Source organism: Chlorocebus sabaeus, chromosome 9 (assembly GCF_047675955.1).
Source record: "Chlorocebus sabaeus isolate Y175 chromosome 9, mChlSab1.0.hap1, whole genome shotgun sequence".
Lineage (NCBI taxonomy): Eukaryota > Metazoa > Chordata > Mammalia > Primates > Cercopithecidae > Chlorocebus > Chlorocebus sabaeus.
This window is the reverse complement of record NC_132912.1, coordinates 53,373,892-53,385,875: the sequence shown is the minus strand read 5'-3', so window position 1 is coordinate 53,385,875 and position 11,984 is coordinate 53,373,892. Positions and strand designations below refer to the sequence as shown.

At 37.8% G+C, this 11,984-nt stretch overlaps 1 pseudogene; it reads right to left on the bottom strand.

The window, feature by feature from the left end:
- Nucleotides 1-3,488: 3,488 nt before the first annotated feature.
- On the bottom strand, nt 3,489-10,538 carry LOC119623256 (probable ATP-dependent RNA helicase DDX46 pseudogene; annotated as a pseudogene).
- Nucleotides 10,539-11,984: the final 1,446 nt, after the last annotated feature.

Here is an 11,984-nt window from a genome sequence, read left to right as displayed (position 1 = left end):
TGGGTCTGAGAGAGTATCTGAACAGTGGGTGCTCAGTACAGGTTTATTGAATTGAACCAGAATAACGTCAGTCATATCAGAAAAAGAATAAGAGGGAAAAAGAAAGAAAGCAGAGCAAATGAACAGCTTTGGTTCTGACACTTGTACAAGTGCTGACTCGACAGCATATAGCCAGGTGTAAGCTAGTGTGTGAGTGAGAAGGTAGATTAATCTGGGCTGACCTTTTCTAATGGACAGAGCAACTTTGATCCTCTATTTTAAAGCACTTAAAGCTTTGATGTAGGAAGGTGTTGTTGTATTTATTGGTCTTGACTTGTCATAGGCTTCTGGCACCTTATTAGCAAATGCAAACCTGCATTTTTTGACTATCTGGTAGATATTTACAGCAAAGACAGCAATAAAGAATTCCAGAGAAGATGTTACTGGCAACTAAGACTCTTTTACTTATCCGAATGGTACCTGAATATTGTTACTGTTCGAAGCTGACATTAATTCAAGGCTACCGAGTATTATAGATGGCTTGCCAAAATACAAAAGGGATAGTGGTTTGTAGAAAAACAAAAATGAAACAAGTAAAAATACACACACACATAAAGAAAGCCTGCACAAATGCAAGAAGACCGTGAGATGGTGTGTCTTAGTTCTGGTATGACTATAAGTTTAATGTCAGTTTATAATTTTCTTAAGATGGGAGTCATAATGATCACGTGCCATGTGAGAACATTTGAGGCAGATCAAAGAAGAGAAAAAGGATAGAAACTCTAGTATTACCAAACCTTTGCTCTGCTATCATTTCTGGAAAAAAAAAAAATTGTAAAGCTAAGAAAAACTGGGGCATTTTGAAGAAAATGAAGTCAAAAAGGTGAATATAAAACTTTGCTCTAGCAACATCCTGAAAAACTGTTAGAAATAAAGGAATAGGCAGGGTGCGGCGCCTCACACCTGTAATCCCAGCAATTTGGGAGGCCTAGGGGGGCGGATCACCTGACGTTGGGTGTTTGAGACCAGCTTGACCAACATGGAGAAACCCCGTCTCTACTAAAAATACAAAATTAGCGGGGCATGGTGCCGCATGCCTGTAATCCCAGCTACTTGGGAGACTGAGGCAGGAGAATCACTTGAACCTGGGAGGTAGAGGTTGCGGTGAGCCGTGATCACGCCATCGCACTCCAGCCTGGGTGAAAAAAGCAAAACTCCACTTCAAAAATAAAAAAGTAAAGGATTAAAGTTACAAAATCTCACAAACAGGTTCCATTGCCTTAACTTATCTAGCAACTATATAAAAACATTTACTTTTCCATTAAAAACACAAGAGATAGTTTTCTTTTTAGCAATTTACTTGTTTGGCACTCTACATACATTGCTTCATAAAATATTTAAGGTTATGATAGGCAGTCCTGGTGTGGTGGCTCACACCTGTCATCCCAGCTCCTGAGTCCAGAAGTTTGACAACATCCTGCACAACATGGTAATACCCCATCTCTACCAAAACTACAAAAAAAATTAGCCAAGCATAATGGTGTGCACCGATAATCCAAGTTACTGAGGTAGGAGGTTTGCTTGAGCCCAGGAGACGGAGGCTGCAGTGAGTTGAAATCATGCCACCGCACTCCAGCCTCGGTAACAGAGTGAGAGACTCTCTCATAAATAAATAAACAAACAAAGTTATGATAGGCAGAACTTTTTCAGTAGAAAAAAATGGCAAGTGGTCATCATCCACATTTTTCAGCAAAGAAAAAAGCAAGGGTTCAATAATTAAACATAAGTAATTAAAATCCAAGATTTAAAGGAATATCCTATTTGACCAACTTTTCCTCTCTTTTTCTGTGAAAATTTCACCTGAGGATGTCTGAGTATCAGGGGCGGAGTAAGGAGGAATAGGTAGGAAAAGCTGGATAGGAGTAGGATATTTAGCTTTCATTTGACACACAGCCATCAAACTGAACTGTGTGACCTTTTCCATTGTAAACGGTCACATAATACATAACCAAAAACTTTTGAAAAAGCAATGCATGTGTATTTTGAGTTTACATATTGAGTTGTTTGAATAATCATAGATTATTAAATACTAAGATGATATACTCTATTAGATGTGTAATACACATGTCGTATATTTACGACATACATGTATAGTGCTACATTTGTTTTCATAGACATTGAGTTCTATACATGTAAATTAAAGTGATTCGGATTTTCAAGATCTCACTGAAAGAATACCTCTTAGAGCGAAAATCATAAATGAATATACATAAAGTATTTCTAGTAGAAAAATAATTCCCCTGTCTAGACACAGTCATAAGAAAAAATAAAAGCAGGAAGATACCTGTAGAGATTTCTTACTGCACTGGATATCTTTCATTTGCCCCTGCAAGTCCAATCCCTATTCTCAAACTGGCTCTGTGCACCTAGGAGGCTGAAATACACAATGTACTACTTCCAGGGCTCCCTTACTGCCTGATGTCAGTTGAGTTCAGCCAATAAAAAGCAGGAGCAAGTGACTGGAGGAAGAGAGAAGAGTAAGGACTGGAAGAAGAGAGAAGGGTGCGGCAAGTAGTTACATTCCTGGCTCCCTCCCCCTTCTAGGAGTGCTGGCATTAACTATTTCTTTGACCAAAAGTCACAGATCCAGCCAGGCAGCCCTGTCCTCACAAGCCTCTCTGTCTATGGATTTTAGTAAATTATTTACTTCTCCCCTACAGAACTAGGAATGCTACCAGGGCCCCTTTATTACTAACTGAGAGGTTCTAGACTATCCTTGTGTGGCTTCCCTGTGGGGTGCCCAAATCTTTATTCCATGTTTCTCAAGTTACCACATCAGTTATCTTTTGGAAACCTGAATGTACACCTAAAATATCTAGAAATTTGAGACCTTTGTTTTCTTTTTTTTTTTTTTACTATTAAATCTTTTTGTATAAAAACCGAAATTAGTCCAACTACTTTTTGCCAATTTATGATGATAAAAATTGAAACAAAAACTCTCAACCTATTTTGTAAGACATCTATTATAACATTCTTAAATTCAGTTCATATTGTTCCACAGAGTCATGTAACATTTAAGCTCAAGGTGGGGATACAAAATACGATAGTGAATTTTACCTTTTCTTAGGAAATGATCACAATTTCATTGAAAGTACAGGATAAAGTGAATAGCCCCTTAACGACTTGTGTACTTTATTGTCTTAAATAGAAAGTTCAAATATTTCCATTTTTTAAACCTCTAGAATATTATCCAGACATTTAAAATATTGATATTTAAGTTTACATTAAAGGACATCATACTCTGAAAACAGGCCAGCTTTAAATATAGTTTGATTGATTGTGGGGGTACTTACGGACAGATTTATTTACCAAATACTAGTTTCTTGTATTTAAAAAAAAATCAGCAAGACAGAATTTTAAAAATTTTAATTTACAATACATTGTAAACTGCAGACTGCAACTGCCACATCTATCATAGACCAGCACAGGTAAAAATCTCTTTTCCGATGTCTATAAGACTTTGTATCTTCCTTTATTTGTTGGTTGGTATGAATTTTGCAGCCGGATCAGCTCTTCTTTTATGAGCCTGGTGATTTCTGCCTTTGCTTTCTGCACAGCCAGTTCATTGGCACTTTCAATTGCCAAGTAAATCCTCCACTCGCCTTCCTTGGGTTCTTTACCAGGAGGGAATTATGTTCCTCTGATTGTAAATGCGGCTTCAGAGTATTCACTGATCCTCTGAAGAGCTTCCTTAGAGGTAACTTTCCACCTAGCAGTCTGTGGGAAGTCATTGATCTCTAATTCTTCTTCGTATCTCTTAAAAGATTCATTCTGTCCACCATCCTGTCTCTCTTCTTCTTGTTTCTCTAAAGGCACATAATTGAGCTTGGCATTGATCTTTTCGGCAAGTTGTTCTGCAATGGTGTTTGCAGAAACAGTGGGAGCCAGAATGTGCCACCTCTAAGAATTGCATTGGTGGCCTCTTGCATCACATCTACCTGAGACTCGATGCCCAAATTCTTCTGGGCGTTGATTCTGAGAGCCAATCTCTTAGCAATTTCTAATTTCTCAGCATTTCCTGCAGTTGGAGCAGGAACACTTGATGTTCCAGGAGCAGCCATATCCTTTACTCTCTTCTTTGAATTAAACATGCTTCAATTTGCTCATCAATGTCAACTGCAGCATCCTCATCATCTGAATCTTGCAGACCAAGAGCTGCTTTTTGTAACTTCTTCCTCTCATTAGCCAAAGCTTGTTCTGTTTCATCAAACTTGAATCCCTTACCAGAGAACCCACTACTCTTTTTAATTATTTTCCCCTCAGCTTTCTGTTGATCTTTGAAATCACTCCACAGTTTCTCTAAATCAGGAGGTACTGTGGTCCCTGACAATTCAAGAGCTTTAATTATGTCACCAGCATAGCGAGCTTGATCTTCTGTGATAAAAGTATAAGCATAACCCTTGTTGCCTGCTCTTCCAGTCCACCCTGCTCTGTGTACATAATCCTCATAATGGTTGGGGCAGCTATAATTTACTACAAGAATCAGATGTTTCACATCTAGACCTCTGGCAACAACAGAGGTAGCCACAAGTTTGCAGGTCCCATTCTTAAAGTCATTTATGATGCTATCTCTGTCATATTGATCAATGCCTCCATGAAGAGACATGCAAGGATAAGATGCTCTCATTAAATCCTTAAGAAGACCATCAGCATGTTCCTGCTTATCCACAAATATAATGACAGATCCTGACTCTTGATAATGGCCTAGAAGCTCAAGTAACTTCAAGAATTTCTTTTCTTCTTCAATCACAACAATCACTTGTTGCCCCACATCTGAGCAAACCACACTCCTGCCTCCAACTTGTACTTCAATAGGTTTACTCAGGATCCTGCTAGCCAAAGCCTCCATAGCTCTGAGGAAAGTAGCTGAAAACATAACCGTCTGTCGATCAGGACGAACATTATCCACGATGCGCATGACCTAGGGTTCAAAACCCAGGTCAAACATTCTGTCTGCTTCATCTAAAACAACATATGTCACTCTTCGAAGATTTGTGACCCGACCACTGTTAGCTGCTAACATGTCAATCATTCGACCAGGTGTGCAAACAATAATTTCAGCACCTCTTTTCAGCTCAGCAATCTGCTCACTGATTCCTGTTCCTCCATAAACACAGACCACTCTAAGTCCCAAAGTCCTGGAAAACTTCTTACACTCTTTAGTAATCTGTAAAGCCAGTTCTCGAGTTGGAGTCATGATGACAGCTACTGGCCCCTCTCCTTCTTCTAATGACCTCCGATCCATGATGTGTCTAAACATGGGCAACAGAAAAGCAATGGTCTTTCCACTTCCTGTTTTGGCAATGCCAATCAAATGTCGTCCAAACATTATAGCAGGAATAGCTTGGGTTTGGATGGGCGTGGGCTTTTCATAGCCATGCTTTTGGAGGGAATTTAAGATCTTCATGGAAATTCCACACTGGACCCAGGATTTAATTGGTTTGGGACAACCTTTTCCTTTAACTGTAATGCTCTCCATTTCCAATCGAAACACATTTACCTCTTCTTGAGACATTTTTGCTAGTTCTGGAACTTCGACATAGAAGTTTTTCCTAAATGGCTCATATTCAATTTTTCCATGATCAACTGGTTCTAGAAGCTTTCGCTGTTTTCTTTGATACCCTGTAAGGGCTGTCTGAAGATCAACTTCTTCCTCCTCTGAAGAATACTCCATGGCATCCTGGTCATTCTCCATCAGCTCACCTTTCTTCTTATCAGAATCCACAACTGCTTTTTTGGTTGTTTGGCCGCGCTGGGATGGCCGCCGCCGGTGTAGCTGTCGCTAGGGCTTAGCGCGGATCTTTGCCGGGCGCTGAGGACAGCGCAGTCTCCTTGTTTGTCCCGTTCGCCTGCGCCTGGTACTCAAGGGCACCAGCATTCCCGGGGTCGGCAGCATGGGTCGGGAGAAACCTTTGTTTTCTGGATCTTTTTCAAGAATTAGTTTAGATGCTGACTTGAGAGGAATTTAGCACAGTATTTTTTTAAAAATACACTTAAAATAATGTCAATGTGTTATTTAATTATGTGATACATTTGTTGCTTTATCTAACTACGTTTGCATCTCTTATCTATACCATGCATATAAAAATATATTTGATACAAATTATAATACAAGGCATACAAAAATAGATCATTATAATAACAGAACGTTTTCTAAAGAGATTTTAAAAGTGTAAGTCAAATGCCTTAATGTAACACTACTTCTAAAATGTATTCTAAAGAAATAATCTTGCATGTGTGGTTAGATTTAACTACAGAAATATTCATTGTAACCTTTCTTTAGAAGTGAATATTGAAAACTGAAATAAATCTAAATGTCCAACTTTATAATTGCTAGTTATGGAATACTAACAAATGAAATCCATACTTTTAAGATAGCATTTAGTGACCCAAATATATGTTCAAAATACATATAAAGGAAAAACTGATATGTTATTAAAGAAGATAGAATAAAATTTATTTTGAAAATGTATGTTAATAAGACAGTTTTGATATTTAGGAAAACTAAAATGTTAGGTAACATTTTCAACAAAATAAAATAAATTTTCTGTTTGCTGAGATTATAGGTGTTTTTAAACAACTTTTAATGTATGCTATACACACTGAACATGTATAATTTATATATCAAGAAAAAAATCAATAAGTTCAATTTTTAAAATCAAAAATAAAATCAACATAATAGATCAGAAAAGATAAAGATGAATTACACTTTTTTCTTTATCTGACAAAAGAGAGTGCATGGTTTATGGAGATAATTTTTTCTCTGGTTTTAGCTCTAAGATATAAAACGAATTTATTGTATACATCTGGAAATAAGAGGTACTGAATACCTAACATATATTAAGATTAATTACTGTTTTAGCTTTTTTTCTTACAGTATAGAAGTACTGTGTGATGACTTACCTTATCAACCATTGAGCGAGCCATTTTCAAAGGCTGATTAAAATCGAAGCATTACATAAGCAATTTTCACCAAAGCATTGAAAACTATTATCTAAGATTAAGAAAACACTTTTCTAGGGATCCCTGATATCTAGGGATCTAATGACCATTAGATCTACCTCGTATAATGGAATTAGGACAAGCCAAAGATCTGGATGATTGAATGGTCATTTGGGGATTATTACCATCATACAGCTCAGTTTATGGCAATTTATATATATGTGTTTAGTATTAACTGAAGGAAACTCATAGGAATTAGATGCCAGATATGAGGACCACACACGTATCTTTTGAGTGCTTGTGACCTAAATTGAAAAGTGTGTTTTAAGAGTCTAGGATATGAAACCACCTTTTCTCTATTGTCAAATCCAACTCATTCTAGCTACTGACATAATTTGCACAATATAAATACAAATAATAATGAGCAAATTTATGTGAAAATATGTTTCCAGTGTACAGGTAGTTTTAACCATTCTTTTTAGAAGAAATATGTGTGTGTAAATATCTTAATTGTTGAAATGATTAAGTCATTCACAGGTTTGTTAACAATGTTTTTCCATGTAGATAGAGTGATAATAATTTGTATTACATTTTAGAGTTGTTTGACGCAAATAAGTAAGAACCAACTCAAAATTTTATTGAGGTTAAACTCCAAGAAGATAAAAGGAAAACTAAAATCACAAAGTAAAATATAATTAAAATATTTCAACTAAGAAAAAAAGTAAAAAGTTAAGCATCTCAGACAATGTTCGAGGTTGAAGTTGGTTAATTGCAATGGAAAATTCGCTAATTACCACAAATAGTAATTGAGAGACATAAATATTATACAGGTGTGGCTGCAGGAAGCTGATATTAATCAAACACATTTGGGCGTTTTCAATGCTGCAAAAATTACAATTGTAAACACTGTCCAACTCAAACAAATGTTATGTGAATTTTAAATGAGTCTCAGTAAATTATAATGTATAAAAACAGAATTTTTACTATGGATCATAATTGTTAATGTGTTTCATAGTCAAGGTTGAAATATAAATCAATTCACTCTATTAATTTGGTTTGGAAGTTTAAAAGGACAATTCACATTTCCCTTGATATACTCTACCAGTGTCACTGGACTGGTGATGTGACAAGAAACATCTTCTGTAGAACTGAATTGCAATAATATGGAGATTATAACAAAATGATATCTGTACCTAAGAATACTGACTTTAAAAGTCTTCTTCAGATTGCAACATTGATTTCCAGATCTGTTGGGAATGAGCTGCCTTACTTAATGTAACAGTCTTGGCAATGGAATAATCATATATATCACCCATGGATAATTAATTTTTAATCACTGAAATTCACTGAAATATGTTGAACATAAAAATTATACAAATATAATTTTGTATGCTAAGTTTCAGATTCTTTGGAATTTTATTCTAACCATCAATCAAGACAGTATACTGTGAGAAATGTAGACCATGTAATTATAAAGTCAAGATTCAGGAAGTTTATTTTTCTCTTATTTTTAATTATCTCAAAATGATCGTGATTCCTGCAGAGTATCAGTATATCTGGTAAGTGAGAGTCTATTTCTTTTAAACTTCATCTGTATTAACCAGCCTTATATGACCTAAATGTCCCCCAAATTTAAATCTTTGCACAGTAAGGCCTTATATGTACACCTGGCCTCATTTCAAAAGACTAAAGCAGTTGTTCTCAAATTCAGCTGCACATTAATATAAACTGGAAAACTGTTTAAGCTCCTGATAACAAAGCCACATGTGAGACTAATTTATGCTGAATCACTAGGCCAACGACCCAGGAATCAGTAGTTTTTAAAACTGTAGAGGGATAACCAGGATTGAGAACCACTGCACAAAATGGTAAATGCAACTTTTATTTAAGTTAATTTTTTAAAAGAAATAATGGTTGAATTATTTCTTAAAACTATAGAGGGATAAGCAGGGTTGAGAACCACTGCACAAAATGGCAAATGCAACTTTTATTTAAGTTAATTTTTTTAAAAGAAATAATGGTTGAATTGATAGTGATCTTAGTACCAAGTCATGGCAATTTTTTCGGACTTAGAGAATTCATCCTGGCGTTGAGATTATTAAAGGAACCTAGAAATCCAAGTGTTTTTGTTTACATTTTTTCCTGTAAATATTGAGTATGCTAGTGCTCATCCTTATTTATTTTGGAAAATATATTAAACATTTGAGATTGAATATCAAAAATCTCTAAAATAATGTTAGAAATACCATTCTTCTATGAAATAAGCTCAATCAAGACACGTATTACAGTGCCCATTTAAGAAAGTCTAATAATAATGCTTGCACTGCTTAAAGATTAGGTTGATAAATTAATTACTGTTAATTCTACTTGCATAATCAACAGACACCTAGAGATGGAGTCTTAAGTATAGACACAGAAGTTAAATACTTTTAAGAACTTTACATTTACATCCTGGTTAAATTTTATACTCTAAAATTATGTTGAATGGTTGTGATTAGTACATGTGTGATTAGAACTGTCTTTCTCAGGTTATTACATCACCATACAGACACAGCAAAAATTATAGAATTAAAAATAAAGCAAGAAAAATAATGTAACACTTTATTGGCTTCAGACAATTATTTTGATATCCTAATCCTACCAAAACATTCTGCTTTTCTTAACTTGATCCTACTTTTTTTGTTTGTTCGTTTTAATAAAGGATGAACCAATATCCTGAGAAATTTTCAAACAGGGCTGGGTATAACACTAAGTCCTAGATCTCACTATGTTTTAGAAAAACTGTAAAGTATTTCAAATAATCAGTGAAGTTTCAGCTCTGCACCATTGTGTCTTTGTAATATGGGGAAAATCACTTCACTTCTCTCCCGCTCTCGTTTTTGGCACATGTAAGGCAGAGAAAATAATATCTACTCCAGCTATCCCATAGGTTATTATAAAATGTAATAAGAGATAGAAAATCACTTTATAATGTTCAAGGTATTATAAAAGTAAGCCATGATTATATGTGGGATTTACAGCAGTTTGTTATTTACCATTTAATGTATTTTTAATGTACGTTTTTGCCATATTTAAAAATTATAACTTTTACATTTTGATTTTTAAGTGAAAAAGAGTGATAGTATGACATTATGCCATGTTATATCTGATGCCATTATGTCAAACAAACGAAGCATTTTAAACTGTTTGGAATATTATCAAAATAAATCTTTTAACTGTGATGATACAGGCTTTTGAGGATTTAGTTTGTACAGCAAAAACAGAGGCAATAAAGACAAAAATAGATAAACAGAATTACTTAAAATTATAAAGTTTGTGCAGAGCAAAGGAAATAGGAGGATGGAGGGTGGAGAGGCAACCTACAAACTGGGAGAAAATATTTGCACACTTTATATCTCAATGTACTAGTGACTATCACCCTAGTAACTACTCACGGGAGCACTGTCATGCATTGGGTATTTTTTAATTTTCGGGATGCTGCCACCTACCATGGCAGGAGCCTGATCCCTGCGGAATCGATTGTAGCTGGACTTATCTTGAATATTCTGAACCAACATACCCAACCATAAGGTGTTCATTCATGCTTGAAGGGCATAAAAATCAATACACATTTCACACACACACGTACGTTCCCGCACACATGTACGTTCACGCACACGTAAGTTCACGCACACACCTACCTTCACGCACTAAAGGACTGCTTCCGATTAAAACAGCAAATCTGCTCTCCCCCATCTCTGACTTTATTGTTAAATTAGGTAAGAGAGTATTGCCAACCCCCGTAAACAAGGTACTTAAATTGAACCTAGTCAGAGCCCTAACAATCATAATTTAACCATGAACAATCCTGGCCCCTCGATTAACAGAATTTTCTTAAAAATTCTAATATTCTCCAACCAAGTAAGCTCTCCTATTTATATGTTAACTAAATTTCCGTCCTAATGAGAGGTGACAATGTGTTAGCAGCCCTCACTCGGCGCCTCCTCGGGCGGCGTCCACTCTGGCCGCGCTTGAGGAGCCCTTCAGCCCGCCATGGCACTATGGAAGCCCCTTTCTGGTCTGGCTGAGGCGGAGCCGCCTCCCTCTGCTTGTGGGGAGGTGTGGAGGGAGAAGCGCGGACGGGAACCGGGGATTTGCGGCGCGCTCACAGGCCAGCGCGAGTTCCGGCGGGCGCGGGAGCAGGCGCGGGCTCGGGCTCAGCGGGCCCTGCACTTGGAGCGGCCGGCCGGCGCCGCCGACCCAGGGCATTGAGGGACTTAGCACCTGGGCCAGCAGCTGTGGCGGTTGCGCCGGGTGCCCCAGCAGTGCCGGCCCCCCTGCACTGCACTCAAATTCTCGCTGGGCCTTAACTGCCTCCCCACGAGGCAGCGATCGCGACCTGCAGCCCACCATGTCTGACCTCCCCCGCTGCGGTAGGCTCCCCCGGGCCGAGACTCCCCAACTAGGGCGCCGCCCCCTACTCCGTGGCGCCTGGTTCCATCGACAGCCCCAGGGCTGAGGAGTGCAGGCGCTGTTCGGGACTGGCGGGCAGCTCCGCCTGCAGCCCCGGTGCAGGATCCACTAGGTGAAGTCAGCTGGACTCCTGAGTAGGATGGGGATTTGGAGAATTTTTACATCTAGCTGGAGGATTGTATGTGCACCAATCACCACTCTGTATCTAGCTAATCTGGTGGGGACTTGGAGAACTTTTATGTCTAGCTAGAGGCTCGTAAATGCACCAATCAGCACCCTGTCAAAACGGTCCAATCAGCGCTCTGTAAAATGGACCAATCAGCAGGACGTGGGTGGAGTCAGATAAGGGAATAAAAGTAGGCTGCCTGAGCCAGCCAATGGAAACACGCTGGGGTACCCTTTCCTGTTTTAGGGGCTTTGTTCTTTAGGTCTTTGTGATAAGTCTTGTTGTTTCTCGCTCTTTGGGTAATGCTGCCTTTAAGAGCTGTTACACTCACTGTGAAGGTCTACAGCTTCACTTCTGAAGCTAGCAAGACCATGAACCCACCGGA